Below are 24,113 nucleotides of genomic sequence, written 5' to 3'. Positions count from 1 at the left end.
ATTAAAACATCCTCGCTCATTTGGGGTAGCTTTAAAAATGTTTTCTGTAGGCTACTATCAGACTGCACATTTTTTTAGGACCCACAGTTTTGGGAAACACACTTGGAGTGTTATGTTAGTCTAACGCATCTGATCTGTCTGTGTCATGTAATATTTTGTTCAAAAAAGCTAAATGAGTTTGTATGGGTTCAAACACTTCACATCATATCATATCATGATTTCTTATTCTTTATTCGATACATGTTTTACACATCAATTTTATTCAAAATCCTGATTCAGCTGAAGGCAGTTCGCTGTGAACTCGTGCACGCTGATCCGTGTCGCGCGCCTCTCAGTCTCTCGTAATAAGCGCGTGGAAACAGCAGCTGTGCCGTCAGATGCACCAGCACTGAAGAGCAGCGACGTGCAACATTTCGCCATTCAGCTCCATTCACGTTTATTTTGCAGGATTACACCGAATCACAGCAAGGCTCGGACAGACTTTATTCAACACGGTAAGTGCCGTTATTTCGAGCTTCACTGTTTCTGTTTTCTGTATTAGCTTCATTTGTACGTCCCAAGTCTTATAGCGTCTGCTAGTTTCTATTCTTCTCATTTCATCAGACTGAGCTCCATCACAATGTTTCCCCCTATCGAGGCATCAATAACATTTACCGTCTGTACGAGCCGTTTTAATTATAGCATCTATTACTATATTTTTCAAAACCGAATCAGCTGCGTGCCTCCGGATTGAGACTGAATTAATATTATACTTGTTGAAATACTTGTTGAGATTGTATGAATATTTTATATTACTAGGTTACATGTTTTAGATTTTTTACGTAAGTTTCACTCGTGCTCTTTTGGTTATGAAGTTGACGTCAGAAAAGAAAAAAAGCAAACCTCGCGAAACACCTAAATTCAAATGAGATATAAAGCGGGTTATTAAAGCGGAAGACGATCACAAACTATTGCTAAGTTTTTCGATTCGACCATGTTCAGAAACAGGCTAAAGACGTCTAGAATATTATGACGAATTCTTTAAGATCCTAAGTATTCAGTGCAGTTTCGCATCTTTTTATACACGTCAGTTGTAATCATCACTGGGATTCAGATGCTTGCGCTGCTGTATGTATGTGCTCTGCTTCTTGGCTGATGCCCTTGATAACATGTCACCTGGGCAACCACTTCAGCACCATGGAGAGAGTTCTGCCTGCTGGAGAAAGGTTTACAATCTAAAGAAACAAAAGTTACTCACTACCATTTGTTTGATTTCTCACTTTGTGGGGTATTATATTTTCTTTCCTTTTTTATCATTTTCGCTGTTGCACCACATGTCTGCGGTCGCACATGATGTTATGCAAAAAATATATAGTCATTTAACATACAGTATGGACTAATGTATTTTTGTATGCATTGTCAGAATCATCTGGGCAACGACTACACAACAAAGTTTACAGTTGCTTTCTAATAATTGCATAACTTCAAACATGTCATATGATGAAACATACAGTATGTTCAGATAATATTTTATACAGTATATCATTATTTATTTATTATTGAAAACTCAAACTTCCTTATACTTGAAAAGAGACATTTTATCAAGGCCCTTGATCATTACAGTCTGATCTTAATAGATTGAGTAGATCTTGTTTTGTGAGTTCATGTAATGCAGGCTAAAGATATTGGACTTAATATTATATGTATACTGTTTAACATAGGAAGAGAACATTTAGAAGTATCCTTTCATGATGTTTATCAGAATGGTCCTAAGACATATAATAATAGTCATTTCACTGTTATACTGGTGTATTACCTAAGCGACTTCTCCAGTAAATAGATCAATGCTGTCACAAAACAGTGTTCCATTTTTATGTTTACACATGTAATTACAAGTTTATTACCAGTGGTTTTCATGTCAAAAAATGTCAGTCACTTGTATTTTTAAAAAGGTAATTTTCACACATGATCCTTTAACTGTAATTCATTGATAATTTATCATTAAGTTGTAACCAACAAAATGTATGTTATGACCCTTTTGCTGATCAATTAACAGCATGTATCCGATTAACAGCTCAGTGACTCAACTGACTGAATTCTCAAGATAAAATTAGAAGTAGTTTAATTTCTTTCAGATCAGAATTGAAATAAAAAGTCAAATTCCTACACTGAACGACTGGCGTACTATTTAACATTAATTCATTTAAATATATATATTTTATGAGACACAGACCTCTGTATGTACATGATTTGCCATTTTCGGTCAGCGAAGACTTAAGGGTTCAAATTATAATGTCAATTTATGTGTTAAAAGTCAATGCACGATATTCAAAACCAAAATTAAATCAGAAAAAGATGACAGAAAACACTGTATTAAGGAGCTGTAAAGACAAAATGTATAATGATATGTAATACTGACGTAAAATCATGGCTTGACATATAATTTAATATGATGTATTAATAAAATACTTGAAGTCATGGTGATTTATTTACATGTGTTTCACCGCTGGGCATTGAGTTGTTTAAGTCACAGTAATCAAAAGTAAACATTCCCATCTGTTTGTGCGTCATAGCAGATGAAGGCAATAAAATAAAGCAATGGTTTGTGATGATTTAAGAGCATAATGCCAATACTGCAGTTTAGGTTTAAAAGGCATACAGAGCACAGGAGAGTACTGGAAACATCCCTTCTTCTACTCATATTGTTTACAAATGCAGTCATACTACAAAAGAATGCATTACTGATTTCTTTCCTCTCAAATGAAATTAGCCTCAATTATTGAAATGGCATTTTAATGTGGTAATACTTTCCATGGGTTCTGTTTTTCAACTATTTGAATCATATGTATAATCTCACTTTTGGCCAGTTGTTTTTTTCCATCGATCAAAAGAGCTTCCAATTAGGCTGACTTGGCACTTATAGGGCACAATTTCTTTTGCAGGCTGTTTTCTCATTACCTGTTACTGGTGGCTCTGCATGAATCCCCAAATAAACATCAGTTCTAAAGATCAACTGCCGAAAATTACAGTCACCCATTTTTTGTATGTGCATGCAGAGACAAAATGCTCTTCTACACTCACTCTTTTTGTCATACTTTCACTTAAAGATATAGGACACCGCATGCTTTTTCTGTCTCTTCACTTTAGAGATTCTGTTCATTATTAGATTTATCATATTTTAACACAATATTATGATTTCTTTGGAGGAGGCATGTGCCATGTGAGAATAGCTGTCTGAAGTGACGACTGTATGTCATTGCATCCCAAAGCAGAAGATATAAAAGAATCCTTTGCTGCTGGGATATTTTTCTCAGAGGGATACTCTGCCACGATAACTGGCTTTATCCAGAGGAGGGGGCTCGTAAAATTTGGCATCAAATCGATTACATTTTAACTATATAGAAAAAGCAAACAGGAAATGCAATTAGATTTTTCTCAGACATCTAAAAGAATGTGACATCCCAGTTACACAGTTGTATTCATGTAAACAGACAAGTCTTGTATGTGTCCCAAACCAACTCCTTAGATTGCACTCGAATGCATTTTAAAGAACATTTACTCTTGGTTCGGATAGTTATCTGATAAGTGTAAATAATCCTGTACATGCAGACCTCGCTGAGCAATGGCTGGAAATGAAGATTTGTTTTCTTTTCAAAAGAGAGTTGTTTACAATAATTAACTATGAATGACTGTACTTGCCTTCTATTCAACTAGCTTTCTGTTGTAATCACACATTTTAACTGCTAAAGTTAATTGTCCATGGGTGGCTTTTAAGGTGTTATTTAATTCCTGCCTTTTCCTTGATGGCTGTTGACTTGAGAGCGACAGGGTTTGGCTGTTAAACTGAGTGTAAAAATTGATGTTTCTTTCTACCCTCTCCCTTGGGTTTCTATGTCAAGGTTTTGGTGAATACACTGGCTTTTTCCTCTTTTTTGCTGTGAGGGATATTTTTCTCTGCTTTGAGAGGCGGGGTCTCTTAGTCATTTCAATGACAGAGGTTCCTGAGATAAGGAACATACTCTCTGTCTTTCTATTACCAGCCTTTGGCATAAGAGATTATCATTCACACACAAACCCCTGCCTACAAATATACAGTACCAACATGAAGTTGTTAAACGCTAAATCTGGAGGAGTATGCTCATCTAATCTTCTAATCATTACAGGGGAGCTAAAAGCAGCCTCTTGCACTTACTACTAATCTTACCTCCTCCTCTCCTTCTCTTTTTCACCTATATATATATATCTACTGTAGTCCAGGGGTAGTTCTTCCCTCTACAGCAGACAGCGAGCCAAAATCTGTTCATCACATTACCATGCTAAGATTATATAAATTTGTGAAATGGGAGAAAAGAACAAACTTCACCCAAAATGAAGTCATCATTTACTAATTCTATTGTCATTTATTTCTTCCTATGAAATTTACAATACATTATATACAATGACAGTGAATGAGAGCTGGTGCTGTCAGGACATAATATTCTGTCTAACATCTTTTTAGGTAGGTGGAACAAAATTAGGTTGAGTTAATGATGACAAGGTCACCTGTTATGACAATTTTGAGGACCATTTTTAATCTGGATTGGGGTATGAGAATTGATGACTGTAAAGTAAACTTTTCACTGCCACGTTTCTGCTGTGTCTCTCTCTCAGTATTTGGACTGCATCATTTGAGATGCATAGATTGAGTAAGATAGCGTCTCTCTGAAGCTAAGAGCATCAGATTGCACCATTTCCTTGTTTTACATTAGGTCTTGGGTTTAATCCAACACATTGCAACACAACAGAAACAACTCAGTAAATGCTGATCTGTAAGATATAACGTAGCCAGCATTTTGAAAGTGAGGTGGACCGGGACTCTGTCAATTGACTTGATCCTTTTATATATATATATATAATACAGTATATTCCTTTGGGTCTCCATTCGGCTTCTCCTGCTCCAGGCTCCTTGCTGTGAATTCCTTCCCGTCACCTGCCCCGGCGGCAGTGTGTCAAATAGTGCAGGAGGCAGAATCATCTTTATCTGAAAGTGAGGGGGATATGTCACCCACGTATTTTATGCCCATGAACCTATATAATATAATAGCATTTATAACTTTGATTTGATTGAAAATGTAGGTGCCACATACATTTTGCCTAAATAAAAAACAGCCGCTAAAATGAAAGCCCCAGAAGAGAGTGGACGGAGCTTTAAAAAAAAGATATCATGGCTCTGAAAGCTCTCTCTGTTGATACCATCGGTTATATATACTGTAACAGGGAGCCTCTTTTGACCTCTATGACAGACCCTATCAAATGTAAGATGGGGGTCACCAGCAGTGTTTCAGTCCAACACACCTGGAGTTAATGTTTCCAAAGCCAAGGGTCTAATTTAAATGACAGGGATTTCTATCTAGATTATTTTATTCTCCCTAGGGGAATAGTTTACCTTCATGTTGTTCCAGACATATGCTGCTATTTTCCCATTGGACTCAAAGTGTAAATATTTTGAAAGAATCTTCATGCACCTTTTCTCATAGACATAGGGTTCATAGTGACTGTGACTGTAAAGTCTAGTTACACATGCTAAATGTGCATGGTTTTTGCAACAATTTACTGTAAGGATGAATAAAAGAAATCATAATTTTAAAGGCAAAAAAATGGCAGATTTTATCCCGCATTTCCTACTGGGAAAAGGTTTGAACAGTTTTTCATATATTAATTTTATAGTTATATATAATATATTTAATTTATCTCTCGATTGATCATGTAACATCCCCCTCCTGTATTTTCAACTAATTCACATATGATGGGTCAATGGGCAGACGCTGCATGATTGCACTGATATCCTGATCTGACCATCTCTTCAAAGATGGCTTTCATCTCCACTCCCTCGGTCCTGTTCAAGGACAAAGGCTTATAAAACTGGGGGAGGGGAGACAATTGTCATAGTGGCTTTGAAAGCTCTGGACCACGGACATGTGCACACCATATGACTAAGACACAACTGACATCTACATTGGAGGATCTCGTGCCTTGCCACTTTTTTAACCTGTATGTGCACTGGAAGCTTCTGTCACTAAGACAAATTCCTTCTGTGTCCGGCACACTTGGCCATAAAGCTCGTTCTGATTCTGATTTCTTTACACATTAATGACCAGTTAGCTGAAAGAATGTACTGGCCTGCTTTTCTCTTCAAGTTGGCTTGACTACCTGAGTGATCAGTGGAGAATCTCTTGCTATGGCTTCAGTAAACAGAGATGGCCTTTTATGTTGAAATTTCAAATGAAACAAAGTCAGGGCTGATTGTTTTTGAGCAGGGTACACCTCACGGTCAAAACCTCATCTCTGTGCAATTTCTCTTACCTAGATTGTTTTGGGAATAGATGTAAGCTGAAGGTAGCAGAGAAATAACTTTAAGAGAGAACAAACTGAGTCATCGGTAGATTGAAGCGCTAGTCTTTCTCTCTCCATTATTGAGAGGGACAATTGCTGCAGTCCGAAGACTTGCAGCAAGGTTTGGCACACACACTGAATTGTGCATCAGACAGAAGCTGTGCACGTTGCTGCATCACTTTAATAAGCCCATGTCGTTGTTTAACCCTTAATGACATTAATACACAAGTCAGGTTTGACACAAAGTCATAGTTAATATTAGAACATTTGAAGCTATTGTAATAAAACGAATGCACACACAAGCACCTGTGACCGCATATTAGTTCCATAAATAAAGTGGTAGGATGTGACGTTGCATGGCAACCGTAAACATCTACACTACGCGTCACAGACTTAACAACATCAGCACATTCTTTATTACTCCATGTTTGTTCTCTGCTCATTCAAAAATAAGACAAGGCAGTCCTGCTCATTGATAGCAATACTAATATGTATGTACTGTATGCAATGAAACTCAAATTGCTACACATTAGTGACATATTTCTACCATTGCACAATATACAGTATACTGTCATAACACCCTGCCCTGATGCATATTTTTCTGGACATAAATGTAATGTCTTTATGATAAGAGAGCAAAAAAGCATCAATATACGTTTTAATTCAAATTGAATTGTGTGTGGGGCTGCTTCTAAAAGTATGGAACTGTTTGTTGGGATCAGTGTTCGTCACAGTTAGCACTGTTGACTGCTTGTCTTAAAGGGTTTATAGCTTTTTAAAGCATGAATATTTTCCTTGATATTGACGTCACAGCTCACAATACTGATTAGAAATGCCAGTCAAGTCGTATAAACTGCTTAAAATAGATCTTGTTTTTTTCTGCATTCTTGAAATTATTCCTTATCAATCAGTTCTCATTGTTTATACAAATAATAAAAATAATGAACACTTTTCACGCACAATGGCACATACTGTGATCCCTCTGGATGATCCATGAGTCCTATGTATAGTGTTTTAGAGGAATGGATTAAGTAGTCTTTGGTTTTGGCAGATCAGTGTAAAGAGAGCTCAGTCAGAGAACATCAATGAATAAAAAGGATCGGCAGACGCTGATGTACACATGTACCTGCCGAGAATCTGACACCTTCTCGAATGGGAATTTAACAGGTTGCTTAGCAACAAGCACAAGCCTCCTTGAAAGGCCTGAATCTTAATTAGTCTGACTGGTCAGTATTTTTTATTTTTTATTTATTTTGGATGAAGGTCACAGCTAGGAACAGAGAAAAAATATGATGCCGCCTCATAAATGAAACATGAGAAAATCTCCTTCCCTGTCCAATCTACCTCAAAACAATTTATGTGGACAACTCACTCAGTTTCCCCTCAAGCATGAAACAGCAGCAGCAGCACCAAAAGACTACTGAATGTGCTTTGTAAGGCAGTGGGGATCTTTTAAAAGGCTTTTGGAGGCTTTAGGCTGATCTCAGAACGCTTAGGTGGGGACCTCAATGCCTTTGCAATTTCAACGACAGTTGCATGCAGAATACAACATAATTGAACTTTTCAGTAGATTGACACATTATTATTACACAGATGGGAGCTGTTTTAAAAAATGTTCTCTGTCAGTCTTAGGGGTGTTTAATAATTTATTAATGATCAATAAAGTTAAGTTTAAGATTGGGCTTATGGTTTAGTTTTTCACCTTTCGAGAAATGCACCGTATTCATACTGCATACAATACAATTTGATATTTCGTTTATTTTTCTCAAATCTGTATTCACCGGGTATGATAGGAAATGTTTCCCGGGGAATCTCTTTTGTTGTAGAGATGCCCATTTCATGAATGATGCAAACTTATTTTGCAGCCTATTCAAGCAAAAATACCCACAAAATTGTAACATAAAATAAATTGTACATATAAGTAATATGTAGGATGAAATAAGTGAAGCACACAGCATGTAAAGTTATTGTTATGGCAACCAGATATACTGCAAGCTGGGTTACTCAAGGACATTCAAGATGTTTTGGCAAATAAACTTGCAATGGGAAATAAACAAAAAAAAACATTCAGTATTGGATTTTACTGGCAGTGTAAACCATTATTCTTTGATGATATTTAGCCATACCATTTTCTTTTGACGGAAAACAGACTTCTAAAAATAACAGATTTTACACTCATTTTAAACACTGTTAACATCAGACTATAAAGACCCAGAAGATTTCCTCTCTCAGGCCACTGGTGTTTCCCTGTTAATGTTTTATCAACCATCTGATATCACCCAAAAATAGACCATACAAAAATATGTGTAACATTATCTTGCTTCCTCTCTGAGCAGCTTTGAGCGACATGTGAAATGGATGCCCATTAATCGCTCTCTCTTCTACAAACACACTTTCACACTCTTACTCCACACTGACCCAGCGCACGTAAACCTCAGCCATTAAGCGTACTCAGCTTACTGCACAGTGTCAAGAGAGAGATTTTTTTCCACTCATTCAAAGGGGAAATGCACACTGCATGGTGATATCCCTCAGAAAGGATGGTTTAAATTTTAATGACTTTTGCAAGAGGTGGTTATTTCATTGGAAACACTTGGGCGCACAGAATCTATAATCCTCTTTATTGGATGCTCTCTCGCTTTATTCCCATGGGGTGTCGACCTCCATAATGCAGCTCCGTGCTTAGGATGGTGATGGGGGTTGTCTGTGGAAATTCTTTGTTTGCTATGGCCCTGATTTTCATCTGTAAATCTTATATATCTGTAAATCTCCGCCCTGAAGAATGCTAGTGCAATAATGTAACATAAAATACTTTGAATGCACATATCAAACCAGGAAAATGTCTTAATGCGGGTCTAAGAAGATTGAATCCTCTGTGTCTACCTTGAAGGCAGATTTAAATTGCCTCTGCCTCTTTGATTGCAGTCATGATTTGAAGTATAAATGCTTAAAGGGCTTTCTGTGTGGCATGCCCAACAATGTCAGTTCTAAAAAGAATGTGCAGATAACAGCAAAGCAACCAAGCGGATAGTCAAGACTGCTTTTGTGCCATAAGATGTAAATGCAGTGTAAAGCTTTTGATGTATTCTGCTCTATTTATACCAGATTCAAGACTCTGGAGACACAAAAATCAATAGCATGTCCAGAGCAAGTGGGCACTATTGGGGGTGCTTCACACATGTTGTTATGGGACGTTCCCAGAATTATTTTCTGCATCAGAGACAAGAAATACGTTGGAGTGCGTGGATAAAACTTAGAATTTTTCTGTGCTTACCTTATGTCTAAATGCCTCTGGAAAATGACACAAATGTCCCAGTATTAATCAGATTTTCTACTCTTTAAGCTTACTCAAGTAATGACTTGAAAATGCGTCAAATACCTCAAAACATACAATGTGAGGAGTTTCACTTTGATCTTGCATTAATATTATTTGGTAAAAAATGTAGCAAATTGAATTTCTAATGCTTTTGTACATTAATTAGCAAACTCACAGCAGTTTACTAAACAGCTAAACATCCTTTGCAAACAGTAACAAAAATCTGTATATTTTCTGTAAGGTGCTATGTGCTCCAAAATAATTGTGTGCTTTGAGATTTTGGCTGCAGCAATTCATCATATGATAAAAATTTGGACAACACAGACACAGTGTAGTCAAGTTCTTTTTTTTTGCATAAATATCCAGTTCAGTGATGCTGTGCAGTCCCAGTAAATTATGCTAGATTACAGTAGCCTACTACAAAATTTACATCTATGCATATCATATTATGCTTTCATCCAAAATTTACAGTGCGTTCAAGGTATATTTTGTTCAGTATTTGCGTTTTCTGGGAACCAAGCCAATGACATTTGTGCTGCTAACATAATGCTCCACCAACTGAGCTACATGAACAGCAACTGAACAGCAACTAGTACCTTATCTGCATAGCTCATTTAGTGCTAAAACAATGCAGACAGTACATGCAAATAAAGCACGCTACCAGGCAGAATTCAAATAGGGGTTTCCGTAGGAGAGTAAAGGTTCGGAAGGGCACCGTAATCCTTAACATAAATTATTTCAAAGCAGTTTTTTGCTATTTTTATATTATCTTAAAGTAGCTTCCTATGCTAAGTTAACGTCCACAGCCAAACTTCAGGGAAACTTGGAGACGTGAGAAGAATCCAAGTATGATAGTATGGTCTGAAAAGGATTACGGTGCCCTTTTTCTATAAACATAATCAGAAAAGGTATATGTATGTTCCAGTAGCCTAGCTCAGTTGGTAATGACAGAGAGAAAAAACACACACACACACTCATACATACACACACTGATAAAATGTATATCCTGATGGCACATTAAGTCTGTTTGGTTAAAGGCAGCTATCAAACCACATAAATGTAAACATGTTGCCAATCTTGTCATAGTGAGGTCACCTATAATATCTCGCCCGTCTCCACGGGCACCCTGCATGCAAGAAACAGGAAAGTAGACTTGTGAACTAGACCTAAGTAGCAGATTCAGTGTTTATTATTACAGTAGAAGGATTGATTAGGTATCATTTAGAAAAAGACTGTTTCCATTTTCCCTTTTTATTTGGCCTATAAGAAAGGTGATGTAATTATGAAACTATTTGCTGTGTGCCTTGAAATAAAAACATTCCCATCTGGAATTGTTTCTTTAAATCAGATAAGGTTAATGCTATTTTCAGTATTTGTAAAAATTACCATGTGTTGTGGGAAGAGCAACATAAAAACTTTAAATACAGCTAATTTTTAAACAGCACCTGGAAATAGGACAATGAGAAGTAGCATAGCTAGTTAGAGTTATGAAACGCTCATAAAATGGCATCTTTTGTATTTTAGGCAGGATAGTAACTACCCCTGAACTTTTGCATTGTCCATTTGTGTTGTTCTCAAGTTGAGCAACATCTTAAAGGGATACTCCACCCAAAAATGAACAATCTGTCACCATTTACTCACCCTCAAGTTGTTCCAAACCTTTATAAATTAGTTTGTTCTGATATACACAAAAAATATTTGGCAAAATGTTAACAACTGACGTTTTTTGGACATGATGTTGCCCAACTTGAGAACAACACAAATGGACAATGCAAAAGTTCAGGGGTAGTTACTATCCAGCCAATACCATTGTATCATTTATTTAGTTCTGTTGAACACAGAATTAAGTATTTTGAAGAATTTATAACAGTTCAATGGCATCTTTGGCTACCATTTAAATTTTTGTACTTGGTAGTCAAACATTTTTCAAAATATCCATCAGAGCAAAGAAATGTATTCAGGTTTGGAACAATTCAAGACATAATTTACATTGAATAAAATTAAATATTATAACTTTTATTTTTGGTAATCTTTATAACTATAGCTAATACCTCAAACTCAGTCTAATGGGTCAGGCTTGTACGGTGGCCCACTGGTGCACAACACAACGACATTTTAAAAACAAATATAAGTTCACAACGTAATCATGCAACAACACAACGGAATCAAGTCACAACACAATGTAATTAAGCCACAACACAACTCCCGACCACAAGGGGCACCAAAGTTCTTATATTGATCTATTTTTTAGGCGCACATTCAACCCTTCTTTGCAGACAGCAGCGGGAGAGAGATCAGCTCTTTATTAAAAAGCCGAGGACAAAACCTTCTAAGACTCGACTCAACACACTTAACGTTAACAACTTTTTTTCAACCAGAGCCGATTCTAGTTTTTGACAGTCAGAAAACAGCACACCAGACCACTACAGCACACATTAAATGTAAGCTAGAGTAATCGATTATTCGTAAAAGTAAAAAATCGTCCAAAGCTTGCAGACTGAAACTGAAAAAGGGGAATGTGGCGGCGTAACCCAACGATGATTTACTTATTTGTATTGTCACCATTTCTCAATTTCTTTTTTTTTGTTCACCATTTCCAGTGCATCCATAATGTCAATCGCAGGTGGTCATAAATATACACTCACTAGAATGTCATGACTAGTTCAAAAGCGCTGTCCAACAAGTCTCTAATTTGTTCAAATTCGATTTTTTGTCATTCAGTTTTCCCACAGCTGAGCACACTTTCCTTTTAAATCCTTTACACAAACAAAACAGGCTACAAAAACTACTAAAACACACCCAGCAAAACGCGCACCTACTACCCGGCATGACGTCGTTTTTTACGTGCCGAAAGGGCCCATAGTGGTCGTTAAAATCTCTGTTGTGTTTTGACTCGATTCCCTTGTGTTGTGACTTTATTCTGTTGTGTTGTAGCCTAACTGCGTTGTGATCTTAGAATTTCCACTGTGTTGTAAACCAGTGGGCCACTTTAGGCTGGTGGGAAGTCTTTACAAACAATACAAAGTTTGATAGCGCCACAGAGTCACAATGTAAGATCTGAAGAACTGATCATTTTTTTGCTATAAACAACAAGTGTATTCAGTGAAAGAATAGTGGTACGCCAAATTAGGGCCTTGTTGGCCTATCATTTTGAATAGGAAAACTAAGATGCATATTCCTGCTGGCTGAAGGTGATTGATCACAACAAAAGCTTCATTCCTACATCACATTCCTCTCCATCCTACAGAGCTGCCACAGGAGGTGCTCATTAGAGAAGGTGTCTCAGTCCATAGACATGATGATGAATGGAGGACACAGCACCTCAGGCTGACGGCTGTTTATCTGTGAACATTTCCTCTGCCCTGAGCTTGCCATCACAAGACTCCTCTGCCATTTTACAAGTCTCATTCTGAGCTCAGCGAATCAGCTTGTCTTGCCTACCCTTTGAAAACTGCCCTGGTCCAGGTCTTTCCAATCATATATTCTATGGTAACCAGCCACAGCTTTTTAATGACATCCCTTTAACATTTGGAAAAACAAAGAAGTGTTTATTTGAGTGCCTTCTTATTCACATACATTTGTTTTGATTAATTTCCATGCCCATGTAAAAGCGGTCAAGTGTTAAGAATGCACATGTCACCCTTCAATCTCACACAACAAGTCCCCAAGCTAATGAGCCATTCCCTCTTAGAGTCAAAGAGTACCCACTGTTTTCCACCATATGTACAGACATGCTATGCAGTTTTAGCTCATCTAGCTGTGGGTTATCTGACCACGACCGCTCACTACCATATGTGCATTTTTGGCAACCATATCAACACACTCAGTCAACACTTGTTTCTGCATTTACAGCAGTATTTTCTGATCTATTTCCCATGACACTGAGAGCTTTTCAGACCTATATTATTCCATTCATCAATCTTGTTTCCTACCTTTAATTAAGTGGTATAATAATATAAAATTCTGTAAAAAGTTGTTCTCTCTTGTAGTGAGCTGCCAGAATGTGGCAAAATCCTTACCGAACTTAAATTTTGGTTCTACGAGTATTTGTCCTGCAGTTCTTTGCATATTGACACGTTTTGTTCCACGTTAAAAGTTTCATGAAAATTTCTGAGAATTAAAAATAAGGCCATCGAAAATAAAAAAAAGACTGTATAAAAAAGGGGGTGTGTAGTCAGTAAAAACAGCTTATTTGCAAACGTGAAAAGCCAGCACCAACCCACTGTTTGTACCTGGTATTATAATGCACAGATAGCTAATTTCACTGACTAAAAATAGAACAAGTGTAGCCTACAGCTTGTTGAAATGTTCCTGTGAATGAATTAACTGTAAATAAACCTTTAGGTGCACATCATTTTCAGCCTTAAGTTGTGTCAGACTTTCTTCTATTGCAATATATTATTAAAATGAGCATTAAAGGCAAACTGATATTAATAGATAAATAAATAAATACCATTCACTGTTGTGACACACATCTAGCACCAACATGTGAGGAAACCTTTAAAGTGTCTGTAACTCTGCATATCTCATGTTAATCTTGAGTACTTACAGAATAGTATCGTACTGCACATTTATAAAGACAGATACAGCTGTACGATTATTTCTGAAAGCATACGATGCTTGTGGCGGGGAGGTTGGAACTAAAACATGTGCGCACCAATTGACAACAAAACACAGATCGTGCATGTCCGCCATCTTTTAGTGCTGGGACCACTCCATCTATCAGTTTCAAACGACTCCAAATTCAGGGTTATATCCACTGTTTATATAACATCCATCACTGAATTGCAGTGAACAAACAAACACACCTCAACTTCTCTTACTATCAAGCTGCAACTGCAGGCCCACAGCGCAGCTTCCTATAGCTCGGCGGTTGACGTGTGGGCGGGATATTTTTTTCGCCTTGCCATGGGCATGCTTTCCCGGAAGAAAAGTTGTTGCGTAACGGTTTTTCATGTTCGAAAAAACTTTCCGAAACCTATAGGAACCTTGAGGGAGTGTGTCGAGCACAGAAATGCATGTTAACATTGTAAAGAAATCAGAATGCATTAAACACTGTTGCACGGATCCAGATATCGAAACACATCTGGGAGAGCACAGACCAGACATGACTGAACTGTAGCCACCTGTCCCTGAAGTATTAAGCATTACTGAGCACCAGTAACCCTTCTCTTATAAAGATCAATGATCCTCAAGGCAGCTGGAGAAATATTGATTGTCTCTTTTTAAAAGCTTTACATTATGGTCATCAGCATGACTGCAGCTAGCTTCAAGTTCCCTTCAGGATTGTCTGTATTCCACCACTGCTCCTGGACATAAACCATAAGCCCTGAAGCAACCCAAATAGTCTAATTTAAGCAAGTCTTTACAGCAGGGAAAAATATCTAAAAAACTGTATTACAGAACACACACAAAAGCAGAAATGTTTAAGCAATTACCAATCACTTAATACAATAGAAAATGTTAAATAAAAGGTCAAATATGAATTTCTTCTGGATATCTTTGGCAAGAATAATTTACTATTCTTAACAATTGACATTCTTATTGTTATTTCCCTATATTTTTAAAGCACTTATCAACCTTGTACACACTACTTTTTTCGAACGTCAGCAGATGCACTCCAAGTGCATAATGGCAGAGTGCTGGTATTTGTATAGTGCTGACCAGTTTGTAATATGCATCAGGCAGTAAAGGAAAATACTGTGGATAGTATGTGGGTGGTGCCCCTGATGCTGAGATTACAGTCCAGCTGAGGCAGCTGATCATGGAGATATTGCCAACAACGCTTGAGAGTGTACGAGTGTATGAGGTGTGTGACACCCCCAGCTGCTTGATGGCCACCAGAGAGCGGAAGCAATAAAAGTGGATTAGTGCAGGATTAACTGACTGTCACTTCGTTCTGCGTTTTCCTTCCCTCCACAAATACATCCCTACAGGGTAAATACAAACACACCGCACATTCCATGAAGTAGGTTCACTGTAGCGTTCCATTACTTTTTTGGGTGCTAGAGGCACAACTTCCATGTTTTTCCTATCCATTAATAGGAAATAAAACATTCACTGAATAACACGTTTGTTTCACTATATTACTGAGGACATGTCCTAGACTTCCATTGTAATAGTAATAGTGTTGAAATTAACATCTTGATATGTCAGAGGACTCTTGTAGTGTAGGGGTGATGAATGGGTCACTGCTGCTGTTGTGCTGTGCTAAACCTGCAGTGATTTACGGAGGCTATTAAAGGCTGAGATGGTCACTATAAGTCCACTTCATCTTGTTGATATATAGAAGGAAAGATAGGGACACCAAAAGTAGAAAAACCAAAAGGACTAAAAGCATGACAGTGAGGAAGCATTGTGAGCAGAGAGGTAAAGATGCTGTTTGCCGAAACTAAACACTGATGACTTGTTTTTCTGCTGCTGTCGAGGGCCGCTCCATTCCGATTGGGTCACACAGAAACTGGTGAGGGGAGACAGCCACTGCTCATGCGTCTTTTCCAGGGTGCTGCTTCATCAAATTTAGCTGGAGTGAAAACCTAGGCATATTTTTTTCGATTTCCATGATTCAACTGTCCCAACAGTAGCAGGGTGCCTTTAAGCCCTTTAAGACCTCACGCCACAGTGCTCACAACCAAAAGATGAGAAAATGAAAGAGAAATAGGAAAAGAGAGACAGAAATAGAACGAGAGATGTTTTGACAGGATTTCATTGAACAACACAAAATCCAGGGCGGTTTTGTATGTCTGTGTAAGCAAGATATGATGTTTGGATCCAGACTTTTTTCCATGTCTTGCTTTGTTTGTGTAAATGTGCATGTGGATGTGTGTGCACATGACAAAAAGAGAATTTTGTTGTGGAATGCAGTTTGTCACATAAACTCACGGAGTTACTCAAGAATAGTCTCTCCGACAGTTAACAGGAATTGTTTATCTTTCTTAGCTGCAGTGTCAGTTTTCTACATTCTTCTGCTATTAAACAAATGTGTAGCCCGGCCTAGTAAAATTTATTAAAGACTTTTCCTCCCCCGACAAACACTTATTGGAAACGTCTTGAAAACATGAAATAATATTAGATTTTTGTCTGTCTGCTATATAGTGATGAGGCTTAGAACTGTGTGTGTTCTTGTGCTACCATTAACCAATCAACATTGTCAGGACACAATTTTGAAGAAATCAACCTACAAACTTGTTGTCACTTCATATCAATCTAGAAAATAATGTTTTGACATAATTTTATCACTCAACAAAACAACCACAACTCCTTAATAGCAGGTCTGGAAACTCTCATCCTAATGTTTATTAAAAGTAAGTAATTTACAGAGTTTATTATTCAATCCGTTTTCAGAGGATGCCAAACTCTTAGCCCTCGGGGAACCATTTTGGTTTTGCTGTTGAGAACTGAAGTGTCCATGATCTCACATCCACTGCAGCTGACAGCTGTCAGCACTTTCAGCTCAAAATCCCTTCAGTGGCGTCAGGCTCAGCTTTGAGTCAAGGGAAAATCTGAAACTTCTGTCTTCCCTATGGCCTTATTAACTGATGTGGACGAAGATCCAAACATTGCCTGCTTTCGCTTTGTCTAAAGCCCACCCCATGATGGAGATTCATGCTGATTGACTTGCTTGTTTCTATTTCGATGATCTGATTCTGATCTCATGCCCACATCAACGTCTTGTCAAAACAATGTCCTGTCAAATTAGATACGAGCGGTCCAAATTGAACACTTCGATGTAAATATTGAATCATTTATGAAGTCGGAGGTTACTGAGCAGTGACATTCTGATTAGTTTTGCATATGGTGGGTAAAATCTCTCAAGTTAAATTTTTGTGTACATTTTTTGCACTCTACAGAGTCTGTTTAATTCCAAACAGAATTGCAAAAATAACTATATTATTACATTTTGTGGCAACGCTTACTAGGATAATGCAGGTAGTTTGCAGGATTTTGCTAAGGTTTATAGTTCATCACTGCAGTTTCTGGCCTAGGTTAAAAGAGCCCTTATCTAAAGCTGTGTAATGTCACTGTGGGTTGCTAGTTTCTTGCTACGAGGCCGTAAACGGCTTTGGTTACTCTAGTTACAATTATAAACAAACCCTGCAGTAACTGTCGAGAGACGGATGACGTGAGCCCTTCTGCTGTACTCCAATTGGTAATCGCTCCCAAAAGTCGTTTATCATTTGCATAAAGTTGAGCAAATCTCAACTTTGTTGTGTCGCTAGTATGTGATGATTCACTCAGCTTGCAATGCGATGCGATTCACGATACAATTTATTCACAATTAATTTTTACAAAATTAGTTAAAAATGAACAACTGCCCTTTTATTATTCTCAAATGCTGCACATTTCTTTGTAAAATATATATTTTTGTCAAATAACAAAAATAAAGAGCAATTTTAAATCAAATTAAAAAATAAAATAAAAATGCTTTATACAAAAGTCTCCTTAATATAAACAAACTAAGACTTTGTATGTGCTTTTCATGGATTTCTTTACATATCAGCATATCGATGTTTACCAAGTTTGCGGTAAACACAATGGCCTTTTCTGTTCAAAACATGTATTGCGATTAAATTTAACATCTCAACCGACTTGAATCATCTCATTTTATAATAGATTTTCAACCGGCTCATAGTGAATCGTTATATATTTACTAGACACACCCACTTCCTGTCGGTAACGGTCACTGTCGCTCGTGGACGGATGTCGCTATGCTACCATTGAAATGAATGAGATCATGTCGCTCTGTCTGGCAGTGTGAATGGGGCTTAAGTCCTTGTGATATGTTGGGCAGGAGATGATTTAAGTCCTTGCAACAGGTCTGTTTGATTGTTTTACATCCATTAATGTAAAGTAAAAAAACTGATAACTTAAAAGTTGTAACTGTTGTTACGTTTGGCAGGTACTTTTATACAAAGCAAATTACAATGCTTTCAATCTACACAGTATATGTATCACTTTATGTGTGTTCCCTCCCAAGACCAAAATCCCATGATCTTTTTGTTGCAAACAAAATCGAGTTACCATTTTCTGATCCAACAGTCCTGCCCCAAGGTCATTCAATGGTTGAGCCATTGTTGTGATCTATGACCCAGTTAGGCCAGACTGCAATTCTATTTGGTACTGCTAGTGGTGAACTTCTTTAGTCTCCTAAATCAAAGCACACGCCTGAGCTGAACTATGCTTTGAGACAAGTGTTGTGGTGGCAATGAATCATTTTTTCCTTTTAATTAAAACTATCTGCACACAAATGACAAAACATCCATCTCATGAAGCTTGTGACATGAATAATGTTGACATAGTCTGACGGAATATAGCATGCCCTTTTGCTTCCTTCTTCTTGAGAAAAATAATATAAATTATTTTCTAAAAATGACATATCATCATTTCACTTCTCATACTTGACAAATGAAAAGATATGTGCCAGATGATAAAGAACTAACATGAAACTAGGACCAATAAAGGCACTTCCGAGTACTTACATGGCCTTCTGCAGATGTGGACAAACAGATCATTTTGCTTTTTCACAGAGAAAAGCACAAATTGTACACACTGGAGGCCATAGTGACATAATATGTGTTTTGTCCCATATCCCATTTGTCAATACACAGTTAGTTTTTCTGCAGAAAGAAAATTAAAAATAGAAATACTTCACATGAGATAACAATGTTTTTATGGTGAGTGTCATCATCAAAGGTTGGGACAACAAGTAATGTTGTTCTGTGTGATATGGCTCAGTCATTGGCTGGGGCCCACCACAAAAAAAATATTGTCCAAGTCCCTATAAAAATAAGCAATGGTCCTGTATCTAATTCAGGCTAAATACATAGGAGTTATGACATTTATACCAAATATAGACTGTTTCATCTGGTACGCACGCGTGCCTGACCCCCAGTTTACTTCCTGTTTGTGTGTGGCTAGTGTCAAATCAAAGCCCTTTTTAAAAGGAAATCCTGCAACCATTAGGCAAAAACAGTAACGGCTAATGCTAACTCCCTGGCTTTAGCAGAACGCAAAATAGGAGACCGGATGCTAGTTTTTTTAATGTATGTCAATGGGTTTTGTTAGCCGTTACGGGTTCTCCAATTGGAAGTATTACAGACCTTCCCATATCTATAATAAGAGTATCTCTGGTCTAATAATATAAGTAAGGAATAATTGACGACGGGCCGTTCAATTATGGGCCGTTTCAATGCACAGCCCGAGGTGGTAATGCGGCCACGATGCAAAGCGCAATATTTGAATATAATTGAACGGACCGGAGTCAATTATTCCACTTATACCACAGTTACCACAGGACATTGTTCAAATGTTTAATTTCAATGATTGTCATGTTATCGTCTTTGAAACGCCGTTTGACGTATGACTACTTTCTTGCGCGTCTCATTTCAAGTGTCCGTTAGAGCAAACGGACTTGGAAGCTTGAGCAACATGGTGTGTGTGAAAGACCATGCACAGGGAAATATTGGAGAAACAAAATATATTGGAGTAACAAGTTTAGCCAGTCAAGGGTTCTTCTTGGTTTCTTTTAATTATTATCAGAATTAATCTACAGGCACTCTATTGTTTGTGAATGTGTACTAGAAGTTAAGTTGGGGTTACAAAACTGTGCATGCGCAGTAGGCTGACGTTTGTTTATGTTAAGATGAAACAGTGTATACCATTAACAAATAAATTATTTCCTCATTGCTTTTAATATTAATCAATAATAAAATAAATCTCTTAATTTAAGTATTGCAAAAAAAGAAGTTCACTACAAGACCATTTTTTACTAGCCATGTACGATACATGTATGTTTAAATTGGAAAGTTTTTGTAGGGTTTACTGGGGTGCAGAAACAAAAGTGCAAACTCACAGAAAAATTACCATGTACATTACAGGTTATTTAGTGCAGGTGGATTATGGGGATAGTCTGAGTTTGCCCTTTGCCTCCCTCTGTGGTATTACATACTAAATCGACTGAGCTTTAAGCAGGATGTATTTTGAAGCTAAATTTCTGTACCATACATTTTGAATGGCTGTTAGTTCCTTTGACCAGGGCAATGTTAATGCCTCATAACATCAGTGGATGTCATATTCCTGTTTTTCCTCTTTTACTGCATTAAATGTATTGGCCTGCCACCTACATTTAAGACATATTCGATCTTAAACATAAATTGAGGCCTTGAGAATGCAGCACATTATTTTGTACCCTTCAGCGGTTCCTTTTATTTTCTCATTTGTCATTAGCCATCTTTGGAGCTTGAATAGATTCAAAGATTATCATTTAACATTGAGAAATTCACCATGTTTTTATTTCAAGAGTTGCAGCCGGAGTGGAAGAAAAGGCATAACTCAATCCTTACCCCAAGGCTTAAAATCACATTATGGTCTAAAATATATGACTGAAAGCTTATGTTGCTATTTTGTTTGTTTGTGCCTGTTAGTTAATAGCCCTAAGGACCCAGTGCATTCATTAATTCTTTGTCTAGTGGTATAATTTTCATGTGTTTAGGATGTAATTTGTGTATTTTTTTCTATCAAGGAACACTTAACAACACACCTCAGAGGGGTTAGTCTAGTCAAATGAAGATAAACAATAAGAAAATAGAAAAATAAATGTGGATCTATCACCTCCCCTGCTTGGTACATTGAAACAATTTCTCCTTGCGTAATATAGCTTATTTTTCTAAGGTGGATAGTTGGTAAGTCAGGTTAAAGCCACAGGTATACTTGACTTTCCGCGTCTGTCTCGCACACAAACGTGTCCGAGTTTGACGCATGCGCAGTACAAAAAAGTATGTGTGCTCTACCAGAACATCAGAGGGCAGCACTGAGACTCGCATCTTTCGAAGACCCATTGCAAATTAATGATAAAGTCTTTCAACAACCAAACAACAACCAAACAGTTTGGAGAAGGATATGCTTCTTAGCTTACTGTTCTTGGTCGTTGTTCTTCGACAACGGCAGACTGCATACTTTCTGTGTGTATTGACCCCTAGTGGACTAGTGCACTTTTCTTACGCATGTGCTGTTGAATGCGTCACGTCCACACGGTCTATGGACACGAACGCAGACCCTCCTGATGATGAAAATTCCGCCATGCAGGTGGCGCGCGGACGACCGGACCATACTTGTGGCTTAAGTGGATCAAAAATAATGAATTATGTACATCCAAAGACATTTAGATATTTTAGTCATCGTGTTAATGGAAACGTAAAGCACTGCGGAGAGTTGTTGGTACAATCAACCAAGTATCTATTATCATGAGGTGGGTTGAATAACCCCGTGTCTGTGTTTATCTGAAACTAAATCTCTATGGAGAAAAATACAACTTTGCTCTCCATATTTTGTGAGCTTTGCTCATTTAATTGTCTAGATTGTCAGATGCATTTTTGTACTGATTCAATGCACATCTCCATGCAACAGCAGTTCTATTAAACCTGCAAAGTTTATTCCTCTCCGAAGGGAGATATGTCTGCTGTATTTCACTTCTTTCAAATTATGTTTTCTCGCTGGTCTATCAAGCATTTGTATACATATATCATTATTGAATACATAACATTGGGGGCTGCCTCATAATATTTACTGAAATGTTTGGCTTTTATTAAGAGTCTTGCCTTTTATCAAGAAGAAGCTATAGCTTGATTCTGAGTTGTATTATTATATTGTGTTCAATCATCAGATGAAGTACTGTATACTGTATAGACCGTTTCACCCCCCCCCCTATGCGCCTGACCCCCAGTTAACTTCCATTTTGTGTTTGGCCAATGCCATATTAATTTATATTGGTATTTTATTGTATAATAATTGTATTAAATGAACGATTTGTTGGATTTTATTGTAAATTCATTTTATTAAATAAAAAATATGTTGATTTGTCCTACAAACAAACCGTATGATACATTGACATCTAGCGGTTAATTTTGGTATCACATTCTAAATTCAAAATATTGGAGAGACAAGTTTAGCTAAGTAATGGTTCTTCGGTTTGTTTTGATTGTTATCAGAAATAATCTACAGGCACTCTATTGTTTGTCAATATGTACCGGAAGTTAAGGTGTGGTCACAAAAGTGTGCATGCGCAGTAACATTTGTTTATGTTGTTAAGATGAAACCTTCTATATACACATTCACAACATCATAGAAAGAGCTCCAGATGATTTATTGCTCTTGAAGGTACAGTACCATCTTATATTCTGAACTAGACATATTGTGGGCATGACAGTTATTTATACTAGGTTTAATTGAAGGTAGATTTAATATGTATTTACTCTTTTCAGGGTATCTTTATCTACCACAACAATTGCAGCAAATTACAGGAATAGTTCACCCAAATATGAAAATTCCCTCATATTCTTTTCACACTCATGCAGTCCCAGATGTACATGACTTATGTGCCTTCAGTTGAACACAAAAAATAATAGTATATTTATTGGTAATGTAAATAATTGTATTAAATGAACGATTTGTTGGATTTTGTTGTAAATTCATTTTATTAAATAAAACAATACCTTTGTACAAGTTAACGTGTCAACGTTACAGTTGATTCAAATATGGTGCGTCAATAACTTTTAAACGAATGTCTCATTAGCCAATGCATGTTTCAATTTTAAGATTTTAAATCAGCGATGTGTGGCAATTTTTAAATGAGCAGTCTGATCTTCTCTTCACACTAATTCACTTATTATTCCCTTAATATGCTTAAAATATAAAATTATTATATTCATATTAAAATATTACCTTTCAACGAGACATCTTTAGCCTCAGACGACATTTATTAACCCACTGATGCTTTTTGGAGCTTCACCATTTTAAGCATTGTATAAGAAGATAAATATCAAACGCATTTGTGTACAGTATGTTCATCTGAAAAAATTAAGTCATACATCTGAATAAAATTGGGTTGAACTGTTCCATTAAAGCTTTAAAACTAATTGATTACAAAAGTAGCATTTTCATGAGTTTATATTAGCACTATCATCATGAGTTTGATTCATAGCAAATGTACGTGCTCATAAAATGTACAGCTTGAAGGCACTATTGTGTTTGGACGAAATCCAAGTTGTATAAAACTTTCTCCCAAATACATTAAATGTAAACTTGGACAAAAGTAAATATTCTTATATTAAAGGCACAGCATTAAGCTAGAAAGAATGGGGTGTAATGCGATATTATTGAACCAGTTCTGTCTATTTGACATTGTTTCTTGCCCTTTAAACTGAACAATAGAAAATGGAAAGATTACAGTCAGATAAGTTTAACCAGAAGGAAAACACCTACTTGCATTTTTGGATACCGCAACCTTTATGGACTTTTGATTGCAGACTTTGGTATCTTTTTTCTTTGACACTAGGGGATCTACAGTCTTTTTTTCCCGACACAAAAAAGAAGCAATAAAAAAGAAAAATATTATAATATATACAATTATATTTATATTGTATTGTGAGTTTTCTTTCTTACGAAAAGT

The 24,113-nt window shown here is 36.9% G+C and overlaps 1 protein-coding gene across 1 annotated transcript in view; it reads left to right on the top strand.

Moving 5' to 3' along the window:
• Positions 1-375: 375 nt before the first annotated feature.
• enox1 (ecto-NOX disulfide-thiol exchanger 1) overlaps positions 376-24,113 on the top strand; it is a 71,708-nt gene continuing 47,970 nt past the window's right edge. Inside the window, exon 1 of the mRNA XM_079463625.1 lies at positions 376-494. The gene's annotated coding sequence lies outside the window, so the exon portion shown is untranslated. The remainder of the gene's footprint in view (positions 495-24,113) is intronic.

Source organism: Barbatula barbatula (genome assembly GCF_947034865.1).
Source record: "Barbatula barbatula genome assembly, chromosome: 9".
NCBI lineage: Eukaryota > Metazoa > Chordata > Actinopteri > Cypriniformes > Nemacheilidae > Barbatula > Barbatula barbatula.
The sequence above is the reverse complement of the archived record's forward strand: the minus strand, read 5'-3'. Positions and strand labels throughout refer to the sequence as shown.